Source organism: Alexandromys fortis, unplaced genomic scaffold (genome assembly GCF_014885135.2).
Source record: "Alexandromys fortis isolate MF-2015 unplaced genomic scaffold, M_Fortis_MF-2015_v1.1 scaffold_109, whole genome shotgun sequence".
Taxonomy (NCBI): Eukaryota; Metazoa; Chordata; class Mammalia; order Rodentia; family Cricetidae; genus Alexandromys; species Alexandromys fortis.
Window position 1 is genome coordinate 3646287 of NW_026068005.1, and position 24399 is coordinate 3670685.

Genomic DNA, 24399 nt, shown 5'->3' on the forward strand with positions numbered 1-24399 from the left:
CATAAGATTGCCATAGAGAGTGTTATATGTTAAGGACCTTTTTGTTTTGTTTTATTTTTTTGTTTTTTGAGGCAGGGTTTCTTTGCATAATCATGGCTGTCCTGGGGCTTGCTCTGTAGACCAAGTTGGCCTAGGACACAGAGATCTGCCTGCCTCTGCCTCCTAAGTGCTGGGATTTAAGGTGTATACCAACATTGCCCAGCTTAGACCATTTGCCCTCATCCTGGATGCTTTTCCTATTCCTCCTCTCTCTCCCACTGCAGGTTCTGACACATAATATAGACAAAATAAGTAGCTGTAAGATGAGTGAATGAGTAATGTCCATTTATATTTCATGTGACAGGATAGCCAAGTATACACACCTGTGTCTACACCTTCTCATTTTCCAACGAACACATAAACTTAGTACGGTTTGAAAAACAATGTTCTTACACATAGATGGTTTTTCCTTAAGCCTTGGAATCTCTCTCTTNTGAAGGAGTGCTTGAGAGATGCTAATACTCTCAAACCAGCAGAGACACCAGAAAGAAGCCCAGATCCACCGAGGCACCTGGAAAGGACACTCTCCTGTCTGTTGAGCAGTCAGCAGGTTGTGCAGTGTGCTTGGGATTCCCAGCTTTCTGAGCTGCTGTTCATCCCGGGGTGGGCTTTGATGATGTAACTGTCTTTGAGTAATTTCTTCTCATATAAGTAACCCGTCACCTATATGACTGCAAGTGACCACAATTAAATCCATTGGTTTACCACATTGGACTTTGGTGGTATCTTTACTTTGGTCACTGGTCAGTTCCCTAACTGGAATTAGGAGATACTTGCTCACGTCTCCTCAAGAATGGTGCAAAGTATGTTACTTTGCATAGCTAAGGTAAGTTTGAACATGCAGGTAAGTGGACAGTTTTGAGATAAGCAGATGATCCTGGATAAGACATCTAGGTATAGTGTGAGCAAAGAGTCTTTATATAAGAATGTCAGGGCCTGAGCAGGCCATGCAATGGCAGAAGCAGAAATCAGGGCCGGGAGATGTGGAAGAGTTGGTAGAGTGTCTACCTAGCATGAACAAGGCCCCAGGCCTGATTCATAGCACATCACAAACTAGACTTGGTGGCTTCTGCCTATAACCTTGAGATGAAGGCAGGAGAATCCTAGTTCAAGGTCATATTTGAATACATAGCAAGTTCAAGGTAATACTGGAATACATGAGATTCCATATAGGAAGAGGAATAGAAAGGAAAAGGGGAGGAAGAGGAAAAGGAAAGAAGAGATCAGAAATGGTGTGAGTTCTGATTAAGAACCACAAGCCCAGGTATGTGAGCAGCACCCAGACACTGAAAGATACCAGTGAATGGATTGTCCTCTCTAGATTCCCAAATGAATGCAATCCTTTCCAGACTGGGAACTGGGCTATTGTGTACTTTGAATGTTCAAAACTGCAAGGTAGTAGATCTATGATAACTAGTCATAGTAGCCTCAGGAAGTAGGTGCACATTGCTTAGTACACTACAGTCCACCTACTCTAACCTAGTTTCTATCTCTATTTCATATAAATAGGTTCTGAATTGATCCAGGAGGGGTCCCCAGAAAGGAAATTTTGAGTGATCTTGAATGTGTGATGGTTCCATCAACCTTGGGATTGTGAGGAGGTCCACAGGGGCTGTCAATCACCCCTAAAAGATTTGGTCTTTGCAGATGATGATAGACAATGCCAAAGAGATACATTTCTGCTCTCCCAACTAGGTGCAGAAAAAATTTCATTCTTAGAAAAATCACAGTCATTATCAGAGACAATCAGAGAAGAGAGAGAGGGAGAGAGAGGGAGAGAGAGAGAGAGAGAGAGAGAGAGAGAGAGAGAGAGCGCTATTACTCTATTCTATTTGTTTCATTTTTCCCTTTCAGCCTCTCCAAGCCCTCTATTCCATGGTGGGAACACTGAATAACTTTTTCTTCAGGGTCCTCTTTAATGATGACTTTAATTGAGTTTGTAATCAAGATTTTGTTTCAGGATATATTTGGGCTCTGATAACTTTAGAACCCCATGGAATTGACCTACAAAGTTTTATGATCCATATATGGGTGACCCATGGGCTACCATTGTGAGGTCTGTGAGGGAGGAGGAGTCAAGCGGGTAATTAGAAAGGGATAAGCACTTACAGATACAATTCTTCACGTGAATGCAAGTGTTCTTACCATTATGGAAATGACAAACTATCTAAATAACTAGACAAACAAGATGGCTCCCAAGGCTACATGATTTATCAAAGACTAACTAGTATGGGATATATCTGACTCAGGATTGCTCTTCTTAGCAAGACTGAGGGTAGAAAACCAACAGAAAAGGAAGCTAACAAAGATGTATGAGGCTGGTGAAATGACAGCTGAGGTCCCAAGTTTGATCCTTAGCTCCCTCATAAAAATAAAACAAAACAATAACAAGTATGGTAGCACATTCCTGTAATTACAGCACTGGAGCAATGGAGGCAAGAGTACTGCTGGGATTTGCTGGCCACCTAACAGAGAGCCAAATCATGTGACCTCCAGGTTCTGTGAGAAACCCCATCTCAAAAAAGAAAATGGAGAGTGATTGGGGCAAACACGAGGTGTCAATATCTGACCTCCTCATGCATATATGTATATGTGTGTGTGTGTGTGTGTGCGCGCGCACAACAAAAAAAATCACACACACACACACACACACACAAAGCAAAAGTTTAGAGGGAGACACTGTAGATGCCAGAGTCTAGTCTCAAACCTTTGCAGGCAGAAATACTAGACATACACACTCCATAAACACAGCCTTTTTGGTTGTAGTCCAATGTGGTGCTGGAGTGGAGCTTTTATGGGCAGAAAGACGCCCAGACATGATGGTGTGAACTTTCCCTTCTCAATATCTTTTCCTGTTTGATGTGGGAGTGTCATGTCAATCTGTTGCTTTCATTGATTAATTAATAAAGAAACTGCTTGGCCTGATAGGTTAGAACCTAGGTGGGTGGAGTAAATAGAACAGAATGCTGAAAGGAAGAGGAAGTGAGGCAGAAGCTATGTCTCTCCTCTCCAGGGCAGACACGATGAAGCAAGCCCCCAGGTCAGACATGCTGAATCTTTCCCAGTAAGACTGGTGCTAAACAGATTACTAAATATGGGTTAGGCAAGATGTGAGAATTATTCGTTAAGAGGCTAGAACTAATGGGCCAAGCAATGTTTAAAAGAATACAGTTTCCGTGTAATTATTTTGGGGCATAAGCTAGCCAGGCGGCAGGGAGCAGGGTGGCAGGAATGCAGCCCACAGCTCCTTTCAACACCTGTTCACTTTTTTTTTTAATGGGAAACTCAGTACTCAGATCACTAAGCAGTATAAAGAATATTATCTTCACGGTGTTACAAAAATAAGCTAATTGTAAGGTGAAAAAAGTCTTCCAAGGCTCAAGAAGAAATATAGCATATGAGATTGTATGATAATGCTGCTTCTTCCGTGGACCCACAATTCTGGGTCCAGTGTAAGAATACATGGCTAATTTACCTTACTGTAGACTTTTGGTGAGAAACTCATTCTATTTTGATTCCCTTATTTGACTGGAAAGATCTGCCTCTTTAATTCCATTCAAGTCCTGTCCCAGTCCCATTTTAACCCCCAGTAGGCAGCTGTCAGATATCTTGGCTCTCTTTCTATCTATATGGCATTGGAACAGTGAGAAGGCTAAGGGATTTGATTACTCTTCAGTGTAAGAGGTATGGGTGCTCTCAGTTCATGATAATTTATGGAAGTTCTTTTTATCCTAAATAAAATACATACCACATGTTTAGACACAAGAGAGAGGGAAGGGAGAGAGAATATTTTGGCCTTTTCCCCTGACATTTTGGACCCCTGTCTATCTATAGATGTTTGAGTTTGCTTTTCTGTTTGATCTCTGCTGGAAGGTTGTGTGTGATTCCCTTTGCCTCTAGAGAAAATATTCATGCTACCCTTTAGCTTCTTTGCATCACTCATGAGACTCTTTCTAAAATAGAAGGAAAGAACTCCCAAGTCTATTTTTGAGAAGACATGAATATTCTTCTTCCCCACATACATTTTCAGTGAAAATCCACCAGCTGGGGGGATGTGGGGACTGTGTCTGTGTTTATAAACTACCTGAAATGCACCTGATAGAAATAGCCTGTCTTTAAGCATTCTGGAAACTTTAGGAACAGCATTGAGCTATGACTTTTTGAGAATGGATTTAAATTTATTTCATCACATATGTAGTATAGACAGAGCCATATGAGTTGCCTAATTAAGGGGAAAATTCCTTTATCTTAGTAGCTGAGCAACCTCAGCCAACAGAATATAAAGATGCAGCTTGAAGGCAATGCTAAGCAAAACTGAAGGCCTTGCCTTATTGCCCTGTGAAAATCAGCAACGGGTGGACTTGGGAACTTGACAATGAATAGAGTTCATTTTCAGCATGAAGGGTGTGGTTTTGAGAGTGGAATGTGGATAGAGGTCTAGAAATGTCTCAGTAGACATGAATGTTAGCTACACAAATAAGAAGACTTGAGTTCAAATCCTTAGAATTCACATAAAATATGAGTATAGCTATGTATGCCTGTTACCCCAATGCTTTTGTTACAGCTTTCTGCTTGTCAGCCTAGCTCTAGGTTTAGTGAGAGATCACATCTCAAGAGAGTAAGGTAGAGAGTAGTAGAGCAGGAAATCTTAAGTCCTCTTCTGGCCTCCATGTACAAAAGGCATACATATCTACGCATACATGTGTGCATATATCGTACACATACACTGAATGTACACACCCCACTTTAAAAGTAAATTTAAAAAAAAACGAATGAATTGACAGAAAGTTGGGGGGACAGTGTTGGAGGAATTCAAAGGACATATGAATATAGTTATCTTCCATTCCGAGCTGCCTCTTTTGTCTGAAAAGAGAAGCCCCTAAATCTTCATGCTCTCACAAAGAACATTTACCGTCATTTGAATGTGCCCCTCTGTTTCCAGTCAACTCGAAAAACATTTTCCTGCCTCCACTCTGCTTCTGTAAATATTTATATTCCAATCATCTCACGTCCACTAGACTCCATCACTTGTGTGTTTCAATTATTTAAAATCAGGACTGCATCTCCTGGGCAGCTAATGAAGTCTCGATAGATATACATTATTGAAGCAGATTGTTATTTATTCTGCTAATAAATCAAGCCCGTTGGAGGGAGAAGATGCAATTCAAGCAGAAGGAATGAGGAATAATGACGGCATAGATCATTTCTGAATCACTCTCGCCCATTTTACAGCCTGCAAAATACACTGAGTTCCATAAAAGTGACAAACGACACAACATTGTAATAAATAGCCTCTGTTCGTGCATTGTGAATTGGGGCTCAGATTCATACTGAAGCACTCTGCCAATGGGAGAGATGATGGAATAAGCATTGAAATCATACTCTGTAAAAAGGAATCATATATTTTCCGCTTATCTTGATTTATTATATGACATCATGTGCTTAAGTTTATGTAACCTTTCTGAAATAAGTTGACTTAATAAGAAGGAAAATTTGTCAGAAAAGAAAATTTCACAGTATGAAATTATTTATTTCCTGGATGTATTCCTATAATACTTTTAAATGCTTCAGAGATACTTAAACATATTAGCTTTTTATTTCAGTTGAATTCCCAGAAGTGTACAGTAATACACACTGGCATTATATACTTCTTTAAAGGAAATTTTCTTTTTAATTTATTTTTATTTTTAAAATCTTTTTTAAAAACTTTGTATTAGTTCTTTCGTTATTTTCTATTAAATTTATTAATTTTTCCAGCTCTATTACATCTTACCTTCCCTCACTCTTCTTTTCCCAGTCCCTATCCCAACCTCTGCTATCCCCCCCCATCTCCACCCTTCCTCTTTTCTCTTGAGAAAAGTGCTGACCTACTTTGAGTATAAGCCAGTCGTGGCATATCACATAGCAGCAAGACTAGATACCTTCTCTCCTCTTAAAACTGGACATGCAACCCAGAAGGAAGGAAGAGTCCCCAAAGAAGATAACAGAGTTGATGAAAGTCCCTGCTCCCACAGTTAGGAGTTCCATAAGAAGACAAAGCTACACAACTGTAACATGTGAAGAGGGCTTAGGTTAGTCCCATGCAAATTCTCTGGTTGGCAGTACAGTCTCTGTGATCCCCCATGAACCCTGGTTAGTTGATTCTATAGGCTTTCTTGTGGTGTCCCTGAACCTTTTGGCTCCCATAATCCTTCCTCCCCCTCTTCCAGAGGATTATCAATTTCCTGACTAATGTTTGGCTGTGGGTCTCTGCTTCTGTTTCCATCAGTTGCAGAGTGATGTCTCTCTGATGTCAACTGGGTTAGCCATCAATCTGAGTATAGCAGCATACTATAAAGGTATCACTATATCAACATTTTGTTTTTTAATTTTAAGTCATGTTTGATTCTATCCTAGAACTCTGGGCTGTCCAACTTCTGGGTACTGGCTCTCCAGGCAGTGTCATCAGTGAGCTCCCTTTCATGGTATGGGTCACAACCTGGACCAGCCAATGGTTGGCCACTCCCATAATTTCTGCACCACCTTTACTTCAGCATATCTTGTAAGACAGACAAATTGTAGATCAAAAGTTAGATGGTTGGGTTAGGATCCCAATTCCTCCAGTGGAAGTCTTGCCAGGTTACAGAAGATTGATCTTCAGGCTCCTTATCCCCCATTGCTAGGAGTCTTAGCTAGGGTGACCCTCATAGATTCCTGGCAGTTTGCATTGTTCTATGTTTCTAGCTCATCTCAGAGATGCCCCTGATTCCAGGTGTTCCTCCCAATAGTCTCTCCCTCCATCCTCCCCCACCTGATTCCACATTTTCCTATGCTCACCACCATCCAAACACCTCTCCTAATACACTGGTGATGTGCATTCTATTTCCTTCACAGTGAGATTCATTCATGTGCCTGGCTTCCTTGAGCCCTCTTTGTTATTTAGCTTCTTTGGGTGTGTAAATTACAGCATAGTTATCCTTTACTTTACTGCTAATATCTGCTTAGAAGATTGGGTCTAGATTACCTCACTCAGGATGATCTTTTCTAGTTCCATCCATGCACATCTAACTGGATGTCAGCATGTAGAAGAATGAAAATAAATCTATATCTATCAACCTGAACAAAACTCAAGTCCAGGTAGATCAAAGACCTCAACATTAAACCAGGTACACTGAACCCAATAGAAGAGAAGAAGGGAATGGCCTTGAAAACATTGGCACAGGAGGCAACTTCCTGACTAGAATTCCAAACATGGAGGCACTAAGATCAACAATTAACAAGTAGGACCTCTTGAAACATAAAAGATTCTGTAAGGCAAAGGATACTGTCAAAAGGACAAAATGGAAGCCCATAGAACAGGAAAAGATCTTCACAAACCCCACATCTGACAGAGGGCTGATTTCTGAAATATTTAAAGAACTCAATATGGAAACAACCTAGATGCCCTTCAATGGAAGAATGGATGAAGAAAGTATGGAATATATACATATTAGAGTACTACTCAGCAGTAAAAAAAACAAGGACTTCTTGAATTTTGCATACAAATGGATGGAAATAGAAAACACTATCCTGAGTGAGATAAGCCAGACCCAAAAAGAGGAACATGGGATGTACTCACTCATATTTGGTTTCTAGCCATAAATAAAGGACATTGAGCCTATAATTCGTGATCCTAGAAAAGCTAAATAAGAAGGTGAACCCAAAGAAAAACATATAGGCATCCTCCTGAATATTAACCTTCATCAGGCAATGAAAGGAGACAGAGACAGAGACCCACATTGGAGCACTGGACTGAAATCTCAAGGTCCAAATCAGGAGCAGAAGGAGAGAGAGCATGAGCAAGGAACTCAGGACCGCGAGGGGTGCACCCACACACTGAGACAATGGAATGTTCTATCGGGAACTCACCAAGGCCAGCTGGCCCAGGTCTGAAAAAGCATGGGATAAAACCGGACTTGCTGAACATAGTGGACTACTGAGAACTCAAGAACAATGGCAATGGGTTTTTGATCCTATTGCATGTACTGGCTTTGTGGGAGCCTAGGCACTTTGGATGCTCACCTTACTAGACCTGGAATGAGGTGGGTGGTCCTCGGACTTCCCATAAGTCAGGGAACTCTGATTGCTCTTTGGGCTGATGAGGAGGGGGACTTGATCGGGGGAGGGGGAGGGAAATGGGAGGCGGTGGCAAGGAAGAGACAGAAATCTTTAATAAATAAATTAATTAATTAAAAAAAGAACTCAATAAACTAGACACCAACAAATCAAATAATTCAATTGAAAAATGGGGGTATAGATCTAAGCAAAATTTTCAACAGAAAACTCTCAAATGGGCAGGAAGCACTTAAAGACATGTTCAATATCCTTACCCATTATGAAGATCAAATAAAAATGACTCCGAAATTCCATCTTGCACCTATCAGGATGACTAAGATCAAAAACACAAGTCAAAGTTCATGCTGACAAGAGCATGGAGCAAGGGAAACACTGCTCCACTGCCGGTAGCAGTATAAACTTGTACAACTATGGAAATCAATATGACAGTTTCTCAGAAAATTAGGAATTAACCTAACTCAAGGCAGGCATATGCCCAAAGGACACTCTAGCATATCATAAGGACACTTGTTTAACTATGTTCATAGCACTTTTATTCATAATAACCAGAAACTGGAAACTACCTAGATGTCCATCTGCTGAAGAATGGATGAAGAAAATGTGGCACATTTTCAAAATGGAGTATTTTTCAGCTGTTAAAAACAATGACTTCATGAAAATTTAAAATTCTTCCTCTTTAGTTTTGATGTAAGTATGTACGTGTATTACAGATACATGCATCTGTGCATACTATATAGAGGTCAGAGTTGAACTGAAGATGCCATTGTCCACTCACTGCTCTCCATCTCGTCCTTTAAGACAACACGTCTGCATGGACTAAAAGCTTTGCTGACTTTGCAAGCCTGAATGGCTGCAAAGCTCATGATATTGTTCTGTCTCCAACCCTAATGTTGGGGTAATATTCATGGAAAGCCATGTCTGTGGGTGCTGTTGGAGAATGAAGTTCACTGATCTAAAGAGCTGCCACCTGTGTTAAATGTGATCTGCTTGGTGCCAGAGTCCAGACTCTGGTGGGGGTTGTTTCCTGTTGGAATTATTTCAAAGAAGGAGGTGTGGGGACATGTCATTGGACCCTCATCTGACATCCCAGCCACTCCTCCCAGCTGTGTGTATAACATTCTGCTCTGCACATGGCTTTGGGGATCTGTGTCTCTGGGTCTAGGAAGGTAGAGTACAAAGGCTGCTGTTGGTGGAGTGAATTGAACATGGAGTCCATCTATGTGGCTTTCAAGAAGCTATAGTCATGTGTGGCTGTTTTGGGGTCCATGCTCTGTCAGTAAGTCCAATAGAAGCCTTGTTTTCCCCAGGATGGTGGGATTGTAATTTGGTTTGTCATTGGGATCTAATGAGTCAGTGGTGGTGGTGAGGGAGTGGGTTAGATGCTCTTTTCATCTCTCTACAGAAAGAATTCTAACAACAGATGCTTAAGGCTTGAACTCAGGTCTCCATGCTTCTACAATGAGCATTCCTATACATGGAGATATCTCTCCAGCTCCAATTGAAGGGATTATTGAACAGACTTTATATCATAGTTAATATTATTACTTCCTATTCATTTTTTGCTTATGTATTATGAGAACAAAACCTTTCAACTGAGTTTTAAATATAAATTAATTTTGTATTTCTACTTTGAAGAGTGGATTTAGGTGTCCAAAATGCAATCACAGTGAATGAGTTCCTGGAATTCAACTAAAAATAATCATCCCCTATTTATTATTGGGAATATGGATGAATAATCAATATGAATCATATTATATTGAGCTCTACTGTTTGGCCCTCAACTTCTCAATATAACTACAAGATGATTAAGCAGATAAACAGTATCAAGTCTGGCTTTATTGCTTCTTAAATAGAGTTTGTGATTTTTCTTCAACTTACTGTATTGGCCTCCATTTTGATTTTTAAATATTGGTTTATGGCACTTTTAATTCATTTTTATTTAGTCTTTTTTCTGTATTGTGTGTGTGTGTCTGGGCATGCATTTATGCATGTGCACTTGTGCATTTTTGTGCGATTGTGTGAAGCACTTGCTACAACATGTATATGGAGGCCAGAGGGATGGAGGAAAATCTCAGATCTTTGGCCTGCAGCCATGTATGCAAGACTAGCTGGCCCATGAACTTCTAGACACTCTCATGTCTTCACTTTCAATTTCTTCATAGGAGCACTGGAATTTCAGATCCTTGCTACATGTCCCACTTTTTTGTGGGTTCTCAGCATCAATGGACTCATGCCCACTGCCTTGCATGGCAAGTGCTTTATCCACTGAGCCACCTCCTCGCTTGGGTGACATGATTTACACAGAACAGGATCCCAACAAACAAATATATACAGTAGTGTCTACAAGAATCTCAACAGAACAAAGCAAAGGATGAGACATGTCTCCACTATCAGCTGTCTTTGTGCCCATCTGACACTCTCTACCTCCTACCTGCCTATCGCTGACATGCTTTATTTTGGAAGGCTTACTCTGTACATCTGCTAACTGATAAACTAGAACTCTTGGGTGACACAGAGATGGCAGATAATAGGGACCCAAGGACCTAGAACTATTAGCTCTGCCCATGATTCCTAATCACTGACATTTTCACACTCCTATTTTTATATATACATTCAGTGTACTTCTCAAAATTGGATGTAAAAATATATGTGTTTACTGCATTATTTTGAAGTAATATTCGAGTAAGAGCTGTTATTCTATTAACATTTTTATATCCAATCTCCTTAGTTGTAAGTACAATTTTATACTATATATTAACCCCTATTCTAGCCTATGCTAGATCATCTTACATAACTCACCTGCTGGAACTCTTCTCACCTAAGGGTCCTACGTGCATTTCTTTTACTTATCTGACAAATGAAAGCAACTTGTCCACTCACAATGACAGGAGCAGAGAAGAGAGACGCCAGTTCAGGTGGTCCAAGAAGAGGCCATCTGCTCTTCCTCTGACACCTCATCTATTTTCATTAATGGCTGATTTGTTTTGAAACTATCATCACATGTGATATGGACTAGTTGCTACGGCACAGTTTCTCATGAAACTTTTAAATGAATGGGACAATAATTGAAACTGGTTTTACTTCCGTGTTCTGGGTCCTTGAATGCATAGTAGGCTGGGGGAGAAGGAAAGAGAAAGAAAAGGTAAATTGGAAAAAAATAGGAGACAGAAGAGGCAGGTGAAGGAGAAGGAGAGGAGAAAGCAGAGAAAAGGGAAGAGAAGGGGAAAGTGTTCTTCAAAAAAAAAAAATAGGGCTTCAGGCATGGATTAACGGTGTCCTAGCTGGGGTTTTATTGCTGTGAAGAGACACCGTGACCACAGTAACCCTCATGAAAATAGCATTTAATTCCAGGAGGCTGACCATTTCAGAGGTTTAGTCCACTATCATCATGATAGGATGTGGACAAACTACTATGGAGATAAATATGACAGTTTCTCAGAAAATTGGGAATTGACCTAGCTCAAGACACAATTATGCCACTTTTGGACATATGCCCAAAGGACACTACCATATCATAAAATACTTACTTAACTATGTCCATAACAGCTTTAATAGCCAGAAACTGGAAACAAACTAGATGTCCTAGACTAGACAGCATGCAGTCAGATATGGTTCTGGAGAAGGAGCCAAGAACTCTACATCGTCATCATTAAGCAACAGAAGCGATTGTCACAATGGGCATGGTTTGAAAATATATGAGATCTCAAAGTCTTCCTCCACAGTGGCACACTTCCTTCACAAGGCCACACCTTCTAATATATTGCCACTCCCTATAGGCCAAGCATTTAAACAGATGAGTCTATGGGGGCCATTCCTATTCAAACCACCACAAAGTGCAAGCAGTTTACTGCTATAAGACTATTAAAATTTAGGGTTTATTATTAGGTTTATTTTTATCATTTTATTATATTGTATCTCTGTGTGTACATGTGTGTGCAGTAACATGGAGGCCAGAAGAGAGCATGGGATCCCAGGAAGCTGCAGTTGAAGATGGTTATGAACTGCCCAACTTGGGTGCTGGCAATTGAACTCAGGTCCAGTGGCAAAGCAGGAAGTATTCTTATTCACTGATCTCTTCAGCTACAACGGTTTATGTTTTGTCTTTCTTCACTTACCAGATAGTTTTCCTCCTTTTTTGTCTAATAACATTTTAATCAAAATTTTAATCTCCTAGAACGGTATAGAATAACAAGATGTTTTTGTTCCCTTCCAAGTGCATTGGCTATATCGGAACTGAATTTCATAAGCTGTCTGCTGAAGTTTGATTTGAAGTTTTTATGTGCTCATCAGGACCTCATTCTTTAGTTTTATAAAAATTATATGTGAATCTGTGGATCAAGAATACTTAATCCTGTCTGGCTTCCTCTCTTTTAAGACAAAATTTTTATTACCATCTTCTTAAACATGCTAGATTGAAGAATAACTATGTGATGTGTGATGTGTGTGTGTGTGTGTGTGTGTGGGTGTGTGCGTGCATGTGGGTGTATGGGTATCTATGCATGTAAGTGTGTGTATTCATGTAAAGGCATGTAGAAGTCAAAATTCAACCTCAAGTGACCCTTGGGTAGTTTTTGCTCTCTCTGTCTCTGTCTCTCTGTCTCTCTGTCTCTGTCTCTGTCTCTGTCTCTCTCTCTCTCTCTCTCTCTCTCTCTCTCTCTCTCTCGCTCTCTGTCTCTGCATATGTGTATGTGATTATATGCCACCTGTTTGTGGGTACTCTTGGTGTCAGATCTGCTAGAGTTGGAGTTAAAGCCATTATAAGCTGCCCAGTACAAGTTTTGGCAACCAACTTGGTCCAAAGAGCAGTAATCACTATTATCTCTCCAGCCCCCACCTTAGTATTCTACAAAAATTGTCTCCAGGCCTGGAATCACCAATAGGTTAGGCTTGTTGGCCAATGAGCCTCAGGGTTCCACTGGTCTCTGTCTCTCTAGCTCTGGAATTAGAAGCGTACTCCATTGTGCCTTGCTTTTTAGCATGGATTCTAGGGATTATACTGAGGTCCTATGCTGCTTGCACAATAAGACCTTAACATAATGAACCATCTCTCTAGCCCATATTTTGTGTTTTTATTTGTGCTGTAGCCACTAGGCTTCTCTTACAGGCTTCAGAATGCCTAATACATTGTAGGTCTTGTAGGTCATGAAATAAGTAATAGTCCTTAGTAAATATTTGTAAGACATAAAAGAGTCTTAAATAAATACTTATTGAATTGGACCTAATTGAATAAGCAGAGAATGGAGTAGTGGCTCCATGTTAGTACATTGCTTTCTTTATAGATTCTTGCTTTTTGTCCCAGCTATCTAAAGCATTTTCACTGAGTTATGGTGACAAGTCACCCTCTGGATCAGACTTGTTGAAATGTATTTTTATCAGGCATAGCACCAATGAGCATTAAGAACTCAGCAGCGTGCATTCCTCCTCTTTGTTAGCAGACTGTTTAGTATCACTCCCATGTTTCTCACAGGAGACTAAAAGCAGGTACAGAATTCAGAGGGCCAGAGGTAGCTTATACCTGTCCTGTGTGGACATCTGCAAAATCCCTCAGGAGGCCAGCCAGCTACCTCATACCATCAGCAAACTATGTGACTTTTCAGGATTCTAATGTCATCTTTGGTGCCACAGACTTATTACAGTAAAAGTGGATTCTTGATAAATGCTTGCTGTGTATCAGGCACAATGCTAAGTATACAAGTCTTCATCAGCTGCCCTCTGTCCACTCATCTATCCATCCACGTATCCACTCATCTACCTATCCATCCATTCACTCATCTAATCATCTATCATCCACTCATCCATTCAGGCATCCACCCACCCAACCCCCAGTCGGACATCCAGCTATTGATTCATCCATTCACCCATCCATCCTCTCAATGCACATTATTGAGCATTCCTGTGTACAGGCTTTATTCTGGTTACTGCAAGCACAGCAAGGAAATAAAAAAAGTGAAGATCCTGGCCCTGATGGTGTAGAAGTATACAATAAGTGAGATAAATGAAGATAACAGGCAGCGTGATTAATAGTAACTAAAGCTAAAGAAAATGGAATTAGGAAGTTCAGGAGCTTAAGCTCAATTCTCAGAAGCACTTTATTTATTTATTTATTTATTTCAAGAGAGCACAGTTGGGAGTAAGCCATGCCTTTTTCAGGAAGAGCATTCAGGCTAAGGGAAGAGAAAGTGTTCAACTAGAATGATAACCTTGTTAGTATTTTAAACTACACAACAAAAGGCAAAGTCTAAACACCATAGTATTGTGAAAAAAAGAAAGGGTTATATTTCTTAAATATATTTTTAGGTAAAAATAATTTTGGAAAAAATTGCAGAGAGAGTCACACAATATCTTTGCTGTATCCATTCTTTGTTATTGCTAAATGTAACAAATGAGAAGAATTAGAACTACAATAATAAATCACATAAATATTTATATCTGCCAACCATCTATCATTTTTCCATCAATCAGTTAAATAAATTTTATCACCAATTCATTATTTATCTGGATATGGCCATTCCTTTTCTTTTAAATGTCAATTTTCTGTTGGGAATTTGGCAAAACTAAGAAATCGACTTGATTCTGATTTCATATGAGTATTTTCTATTGTAACTACTACTTCCCAGAATATGATGTATTTTGGAAATATGATATTTTAAAGTCAGGTGGTGTGTTTTATTTCTTTGGACCATGAACCTTGGTCCACTAAATTTCCCCAGATGTGAATCAGGTAGAGTAACAGAAAACAGCGAGCAGGGTGGAGCTTAGAGAACCTGGAACCTGGGTTCTCCAAATCTCAGATCTCTCTCTCTCTCTCTCTCTCTCTCTCTCTCTCTCTCTCTCTCTCTCCTCTATTCCCCACTCTTTCCTCCTCTCCTTCTTCCTCCCCCCCTCTCCTTTTCTCTCCTCTTCCCTCTTCTTCCTTTCCCCTACTCCTCTGTCATGGAGGGATTGATTAATTCTCTGTCTCTCAGCGGTTCTAGTTGCCTGTAGTAATTTGGTTAAGAGTAGAATCCTTTAAATCTTTCTTCTATGTTTGTATGTCTATTGGTCATTTATAACAATAATAAAGAAGAGAGGCCACCAATTTAAGAGTACTGGGGAAGGCATAGGAGAGGTTGGAAAGAAGCATTAGAAGGGCAAGGAAGAAAAAGTGATGTGATTTGATTTTAATTAAAATTTCAAAAGAGGGAACAGAGCATGAACTGGCTTCTTGGAGCCCATTCCCTGTGAAGGGAAACTTTGCTTAGCTGCAATACAGAGGAGAGGGGCTTGATTCTGCCTCAACTTGATATGCCAGAGTGTGTAGACTCCCCATGGGAGCCTCAACCCTTTCTGAGAAGTGGGTGGGGGATTTGGGGGGGAAAGGTGTGGAGTAGCAGGAGGAGAGGAGGGAGGGGGAACTGTGATTGGTATGCAAAATGAAAAAAAAATAAGTTAAATAAAAATAAAAAAAAGATTAGGAAAAATGAACAAAGTTATAGAAAGATCTAAAAACCTTCATATGACAAAGAACCTTCTAGCATTCTTACCCACTGGATGATAAGAATTCTCTGTGATGATGGACACCAAGTGATCACATCTTTTGGATCCTGTCACTTCACAGTCACAAAGGACCATCCAGTATTCAGACCCAGTCTAGGTTAGTTCCCTTCACTGTGAAAGAAGACTGCCCCACAGGTGTGCTGAGTGATCTAAGCGGTGATGCTCATGTTCAGAGGATGCTGGGACTCTCCAGTCCTAAATGACATAGCAACTGCGGCTACCGTCTATTCTGCACTTCCCCAACTGCAACATTCACTCTCTCACAGCAGCCCGGGGTGCAGCTTTCTCAGATGTGACCTGACTGGCACCTTAACAGGGACACTGAGGTTGGCTCAGCAAGACAAATACTGCTTGTTCTACTGTACACAGACCCTAGCTACTAATTTTACATAGATTTTTTAAAATGTGGGGATGTGTTTGAGTCAAGGACAAGAAACTAGAGGAGCCCATGTGTTTGGGCAGAAAGAGTCTTTAACAAGAGGAGTGGGGAAGATAGGAGAACACATGTGATATATAACTGGAAGAGGGTGCTGGGGCTAAGAGGGAAAAAGTGAGTGTGGGGCAGGAAATTAGAGGGAGGAACGAGGAAATCAATAAAACTAACTATTATAAAAATGTAACTTTGAAGGCTAATTTTACATTGAAATAAATAACTATAAAGAGACCGGGGAGCTGGTACAATGAGCACCACTACCACACACAATAGAAGGACCAAAGTCTGTATTCTCAGAAACCACAGACAAACCCAAATATGGTTGCTCTGTGACTGTTGTCCCAGTTCTGGTGACATAAAACCAGGGGACCCATCCTTGCAGTTCCCAACCAACTAGTGTAGCTTTGACTAATAGGTGATGAAAGATTGAGGTAAATTTGGCCTCTACATGAACACACACATACACACACATACATGCTCACACACACGCACATGCATACATAAACATACATACACAGAAAAAGAAAACATAAGTATGTTTAGAGAGATAAATCAGCTGCTAAAAACAGTCAAAAACAGTTGTTGCTACAGGTTGACACCCTGACTTACAGTCTTCAAATCCATGGGTAGAACTGACGTTTGACAGTTTTCCTGTGACTTCTCACACATGCTAGACCACATGCACACTCACATCCACATGCCAGAAAAATCAGACAAAATTGACAGAAACTTCCTTCTGTGGTTGTAGAACTGCGTTTGGGACAGTGACACCTGAGGTACACAGGTTCTTCAGCTTTGTGGCCAGCATTAGTGGAAGCGAGATAAACAGGATTGCTGCTTTCTGCCGGGAATCCTCTCTTCCTCCAGCTGCCTTTTCCCTTTTCCTTCTGCCACCTTTGTTTCTTCATCTGTGCCTGTATTTGTTTTGTGTTTGTTTCTCCCCCGCGCCCATCCCGTGATTTTGTAGCAGGTCAGAATAGAGTTTAATGAGGGACTAGAAGTTAGATCCCTGGATGGGTAGACACATAAAGAAAGGTGCCATGACTAGATAATAAAGATGGCAAAGAATTTCCAAGATGGCTGGCTTCTCTTTTACCCTTCTGACTTGCCACAAAAGCCTTACAGCTTAACACAAAAACTGGTGGGGCTTCATCTCCCATGTAAAGGGCTGGTGCCGGAGAATTGTCTGTATTCTGTCAATCATGTTTTAAATAAATGCTGATTGGCCAGACAGGAAGTATAGGTGGGAAAACCAGACAGGAAGTAGAATTGATTCAATGAGAACAGGAGAATTCTGGGAAGGAAGAAGTTGATTTCTCCCACTCCTACCCAGACCACAGAAGCAGCAGGATGTGATCTGCCCCAGTGAGAAAGGTACAGAGCCACATGTCTAACATAGATCAGAATAATGGGTTAATATAAGCTACAAGAGCTAATAAGTAGCATGACCTAATGGGCCAATCATCTTTATAACTTACAGAGATCTCTGTGTGATTTTCTTTGGGGCTTGCTGGCTGTGGGGTACCAGGTGGGACAGAAAACCCCAGCAAGCCCACCCTCATGTTACATAGGGCATCCTGCCTATGGACCAGTTTAATAAGTTTAAGGCCAGCCCATGGCATGTTTAGCCCAAACTGCTAGAACTGCAAGTATAGTTGTCTTTTTTCAATCACAGCAATCCTAAATTGAGGAAGGAAGACCCATTCTAAGACCCTCAAAACTATCACCTTCAAGTGGAGCTGGGGTCATAGTTTCTTGAGTTCCCTGCCCTGGTTTGCAGAGGCTCTTTCTGTATGTGTACTTACTATGTGTGTTTCCTCACAGTGGCAGAAACCTTTCTGAGTACTGACTGATTCTGTACAGCCCTTTTTGTTGTGTCAGAGAATTTCCCTGCTGCTGCCTCGTGCACTGGAGATTTGTTTTTTCCTTTTTAATTCTTCAACGGGCAGAGAAAACAAATGAGTTCAGGCTCCTGAACTTTAACAGTATTACTGCCATTTAAAGCAGTCTGACAGAATCTGTTTGTCCATGGAGGACAGAGAGTGAAAAAAAAAAATCACAAACAAGTCTGAAAAGGTTACTTTGGAGGAGCTGTGAAACTGAACTGCTTTTCCACATGTGACCCTTGAGTAGCCCTGGCCATGCAAAGCCCTTGGATCCTCAGCTAGAGTCACTTAGAGCCATTAGGAGTTGGAAACCTTCTTTGGCTGTGCTGACATTAACACTGATGGAGAGAGCCTCATGGAACCACTGAAGATGGAAACAGCTCTGGGTTCCTAACTCACCTTCATTTTCATTTGTTATCCATCCAAGGGGTTGGAAAAGACTTAGGTTGCAAGAGTTGAAAAAGGTCCCCATTTTTCTGTTTGCTCTCCTTTGGGGCTGCGATTGCTGCTAAGTCATTTTCTGAGGGAAATATACAGTACATGTGAGTCCCAGATAAACACGCCCGACTCTGTTTTCTACGACGTCAGCACTTTTTCCTCATAGAAATGCTCAAAAGAACCAAATTTGCTTTTAACTTAGTACTAAAATATGTCCTCTTGAGGGGCAGCTATTTCTAAGACAACAGCTAGGACCTGACAGACTGATATTTGCGGAAACCCAAATTGCCTGGCATCTTGTCTGACCTCACTCTACAATGAGACCCATCAAGTTATTATTGTTCCCCCTGGGAAAATGCATTTTGCATTGTAGTCTATGCGTTTCCGCTCTGTGTAAAGATGTTAGCCATTTTAAAGATGTGTGATGGGAAAGAAAAAAAAGTGGGTTCAGCAAGATGAAGGAGAAAAATAGAAAAAGCCTCACAGGGAGAAATACCAGTGAACAAATAAACTTTAACAAATGAGAGAGGAGAGACAAAAGAAAGAACAAGAGAATATGAAAGCAGAATGATAAATCACACAGGCATTTATACCTGTCAATTATTTGTCAGTTTTCCACCAGCCATTACCAACACACTGTCTGTCTGTCTTCCATCCCTTAAATACGGATCATCTGCTGTTGAAGTAGAAAACAGTTCTCACACGAGAAGAAATAAGAGACACTTTAATCTAGAGCCCAAACTTGAGTGACCATGGCTTTTTCAGATACCATACTCCTATGTGGAAGTGACTGCCAGGGACTATATTAGTTACAAAAACAGCTATAAGTCAGTGTATTTAGCAAATACACTGTGGGGGTCACAGGTAGACATGCTACAGGACCGTGTGGAACATGGTTACAGGTTGCAAATGATGCCTGATGAGAGTCTGAGCTTCAGAACTGGAGAAATCTAGTGGTCTGCTAAGAATCCTTTTAGGATTTCTATAGCGAGTCACAGGAATGTTGGCTCAGACACAGACAGGAGTGGGCAGTAGATGGGTTTCAAAGGGACCAAAGATCATCTGAGATAATTTGGCCCTGGTCTGTAACATTTTAATTCTCCACAGTCTCCAAGTTCAGTGATTTGGCTTTGTAGAGTCTTTAATCCAGGTGCAGCCTTCCTCCCTTCTCTTCTTGGTGTAAAATCCTTGCTCTCATCTAAGAATGACTAATTTTCAGCTAAGTGATGATGCAGAAGGCAGGCTGGAGAATTAATTCTTTAGCTAAAGCACATCAAAACAGGACAGGTCACCTTCCCTCTTCCTTTGTGTCAAAGCTGCCTTAGGATGGAGGAGGCCACTTGTTTAATTTCCAGCCTTATCTCTCATGTCTTCCTTGTCAAGGCCAGCTAGAAGGTTTTGAAAATATCTGTGAAAACTATTCAAAACAAGTGTAAGAGGCTCAGCTTATCACCAGAATATTCCCTGGAGCCAACAAAACATCTTTAATGTCACACACCGATGTGCTGAAAATATAGATCAGATAACAGGAAAGCTGGGCTATAACATTGCACCTTATGCAAAGGTAAATAAGATAAAAATGTAAGCCAACATAAATGATCTTCAATTTTGGCATTACTGTGGGACTCCAAAAATATAACTGGTACCATCAAATGGCTGGTCCAACACAGTGCTGAAGACACCAGTGTGAGAGTCGTTAGGTGGGGGTATCTTTGATGTGTCTAGGGAAGAAACATGTGAAGGAAAGTTGAACTCACAATAGGAAGATGGGATGATGTCATCACCAGGAAGCACTGGAGATGTGTGGAATACGAAGACTCCTGGGGAAAATGAATTCTGTGGCTAGCCATCATGGATGGGACTAGTTCTCTTTCTCCCATTCTATTGTAGGTGTTTGAGTTTGTCATTTTGATAATCACAGGAACACCTGCACTGAACACTATTTGTGTCTGTAAGTCTTTGTTTCTTTACCTGTTGCTATGATACATCAGGCTGGCAAAAGAAACTCCAGGATAAATATCTGATTTGAACTCATTGTTCAAGGATCCAGTCTATCATGGTGAAGTTCAATCTTTGGAATCAATCTAACCATATCATATATAAAGTTCTTCATTGGACATGCAAATAGTTAGGAAGAAATTCAACACCTGCTGTAGCAAACTAACAAAATTGAAGCAATTTGTTTCTAGAAAAGAAAACAGATTGTGAAAAAGACAGAAATCATATCTATCATTCTGTAATATAATCACCCAAATTAATTCCTCAAAATCGTAAAGACTTCGCAGTGGCATGAGTAAGATAAATAAATCCCCATTAAGACATGAAAGTTTAGAGAAAAGAAAAATGATCAAAAGATGCAAATGTGCCCACCCCATTCTATCTGTCCAGTTCTGCTGACATGTGCTAAACGACAGTCAGCATGCGAGGTTGAAAGAAATAAACTTAGGAAATGATGATCATATGCAGATATTTGAGGTCAATGAAGAGGGAAGAAGAAAGCCCACATCTGCCGAGGGATCACAGTGTGCTAAACAGTGTCCTAAGCTTTTAGTATGTACTAATCTTGAAACTGGGGAGATAAATGAATGAAGTATAAGCCTTTTTTATGTGAATTTGACCGCCATTTCCATGTTAAAAATAAGAGTGTTAATCGGGGCTTGTAAACCTAGAACTGGAGAGGCAGAGACAGAAAACTTTTGGGAGATAACTGACTTGTCAATCCTAGCCTACTGTGTGAGTTATAGGCCAGTGAGAGACCCTGTCTCAGCAAACACAGTAGAGGCAAATGAGATGGCTGAGTGGATAAGATACCTGTTACCAAGCCTGACCACCTAAGCTCAGGACATCAGACTCACATGATAGAAGAAAAGGACCAACTCAGAAAAGTGTCCTCTGACCTCTATACATGTACACATGCACACACACACATACTTGAGCAAAATAAGTCAATATATGATAATGATAATAATAATAGTAATAATAATAATAAACAAAAGAAGGATCTCACCAGAGGATTGGCATCCAAAGTTGATCTCAGGCCTTCAAGTACACATGCACACTGGTGGACCCCCATACCATTAACATGCACTAGCATGCACATGACCATAAGTACACACACACACACACTCACAGACACACACACTTGAGCAAAGTAAGTCAATTGATAATGATAATAATATTAATGCTTCCAGTTTTAGTGAGAGATCTTATATCAAGGGAACAAGGTAGATACAAAAAGAGGAAGTACCTAACATCCTACTCAGGCCTCCATATTGCATGCTTCTGAATCTAGTTATGATTTGTTAATGCTATAAAAACAAAAATTACAGTCAAAGGGAGGAGTGAGCGTTTTAAGGAAGAAGAAAATCATAGTTGGAAAAGATTGGATGAGCCAAAATTTGTATAAGAAGATGGGAGGGCATGGAAAAATGGGGATTTCATTAGATGGATACAACACTGGAAACAGAAAACTGAAAGTTAGCAGCAAAGATTAAGACACTGTTGGCAAAGGTGACCTTGAATTTCTGATCTTCCCACCTCTACCTCCCAGCTCTCGGTTTATGAGGAGTTAGTGATCAAACCCGGGACTTTGTGACAGCTAGGCAAGCCCTGGACCAGCTGAGCTATATTTCCAGTCCATTAGTAAATTATCATTCAAACGTTGATGAGCATATTATTTGAAGGAGTAAAACACATCTTTAAGCTGTTTAAATGGACCAACAATGGCTAATCTACTGTATGCTACTTCCATCAGTTGTTTTGTTTGTTCTTAATCACAAATCTTTATTTTAGGTTTTACACCATGGAATGATGAAAGATATGTTTCACTCAGAGCCATGGTAGCCAGTACACACTCATATAAGGGAACTTATTAGTCAAACAAGGCCAGTTGGTTGACTGTTTCATCTAATCTGCTGAGCTTGGAAACCTCCACAAAACAAATGTAAAGATGGAGGCAGGACAAAAGAAAGTTTTAGGACCCCCAGGGATGCATGCTGGTAAAGATGAGACAGTAGGTGGTCCAAATATGAAGAGAATTGCTAAGATCATCCAGAAAATACAAGAACTGGAGTATCCTATATATTCCATGCAAGAATTACTAGTTACTTCCAGTGTGATTTTTTTTTTTCTTTTTCAAGATAGGGTTTCTCTGTGTAGCTTTGGAGACTGTCCTGGAACTCACTCTGTAGACCAGGCTGGATGAGAACTCACATTCCAAGTGTTAGGACTAAGGGCATGTGCCACCACCACCCAGCCTCAGTGTGATGTTGGGAGAATATGGCATGTCCCAGCTGTGCAGGGTCATGATGGTGGAGGTAGGATGCCGAAGTCTCGACGGTGAAGAAGTTACACATGGGTTTAATTTAGTACAGTTTTAGAGAATGGAGTAATCAGAGAGTGAGCTCTGTCCCACAGCTCTCTGTTTCCTTTCTCATCAATATTTTTTCACATTTCTTGAGGACCCCTGACTCCATTCTCTTAGATATCTTTTGTTCACATAGCAAACATGATAGCAACATGGTTAATTTCATTAAGCTTCTTTAACAAGAGCCATAATTTGGGTGGCTTCAAACTCAGACATTTATTTTCTCATGTCTCTGGAGGTGAGAGATTCAAGGTCACGGTCATTAGCAATGCTGGTTTCTACTACGGCTGTGAGAAAGTAGTTGCTTGCCTCCAGAGCTGGTGATTTGCTTGCAATCTACAGCAGAAAGCCACTGCCACACCTGTCTTCCTCTTCCTTTGGGCATATGAAGGAGGAAGGTCATTGGTTAAAAAAATAAAGAAACTGCTTGCCTGGCCCTCACCTGTGTCTATGCTCAAACTCACCCTTTATCTAAGCACTCCAGTGATATTGGTCTAAAGCACATTGATGACTTCACCTGAGACGATTACATCAGTGAGTCCCAAACATTATATCTCAACTCCTTATGGTTTAGGTTTTCATGTATGAATATTTTATCTTCACTTGTTATTGTTATTATTGTGTGTGTGCATGTGTGCACATGTTATGCTTGCCAAGATGCATTCTTGAGTACCCACCTTTGTGTGGGTTTCTGGCATTGAACTCAGGGTCACCAGGCTTGCAGACTTAACCTGTGCTTCATCTCACTGACCCTCACGTATGAAGTTTGAAGGTATACCATCTAATTCACAATAAAAACCTACAAAGTTCTCATCAGGTTGTAAGTTAAATTGTTTTACGGGGCTGTAAACAGAGGTCCATAATAGGAAGCCCAAACCAAAGGAACCTGTGCACTTTTAAAATATTGTGGGTAAGAACTATGTTTAACAGCAGCTCATACAAATCTAACTGACTGTGGTGATGAAAGTTCACATGTACGATATGCAAATGAATTTTGCAGTAACCTCTGAGCATCCAGTGAGTTGCCATATGTGACAGCACCGGGCAAGCTGTGTGATATGCAAATGAGGGCATTAGTTTTATCCATTGCTATGTCTTTATTTACGTGGGTAGCTTCTTTTTATAGCTTACATGGAGCATTTCACACTTGCATGGCCCATTTCTTTTTACTTCAGCTGTTTCTACCTTAGTAGCATCCATCTCTATTTCCTCTTAAGGCCCTCAGCTTTTCCATGCTCCCCACCCCCATTTTCCCTTCTTTATCATTATGGATTATCTTTCCAAGCTCTCATCAAACAACAAAGACAAATGGAATCACCATCTTAGTTGGTTCCTCAGCTACATAGGAGTCCAAATCAGAATGGTTAGAAATCGAGACCATGTTCTAAATGTTTGTTCAGGTTTAGTGTGTACTCCTAATGGCTCTAGAACCTTCCTTTATCAACTAGTATGAGTTTGCTTCTGTATGTGTGTATGTGTGTGTTACATGTGTTTGTATGTATATATGCATGCTGACATAGGTGCATATGTGTGTAGATGTCAGAGATTGATATTAAGTATCTTCGTCAACCACTTTCCAACTTTCTTTTAAGATGGTGGTCTCTGGC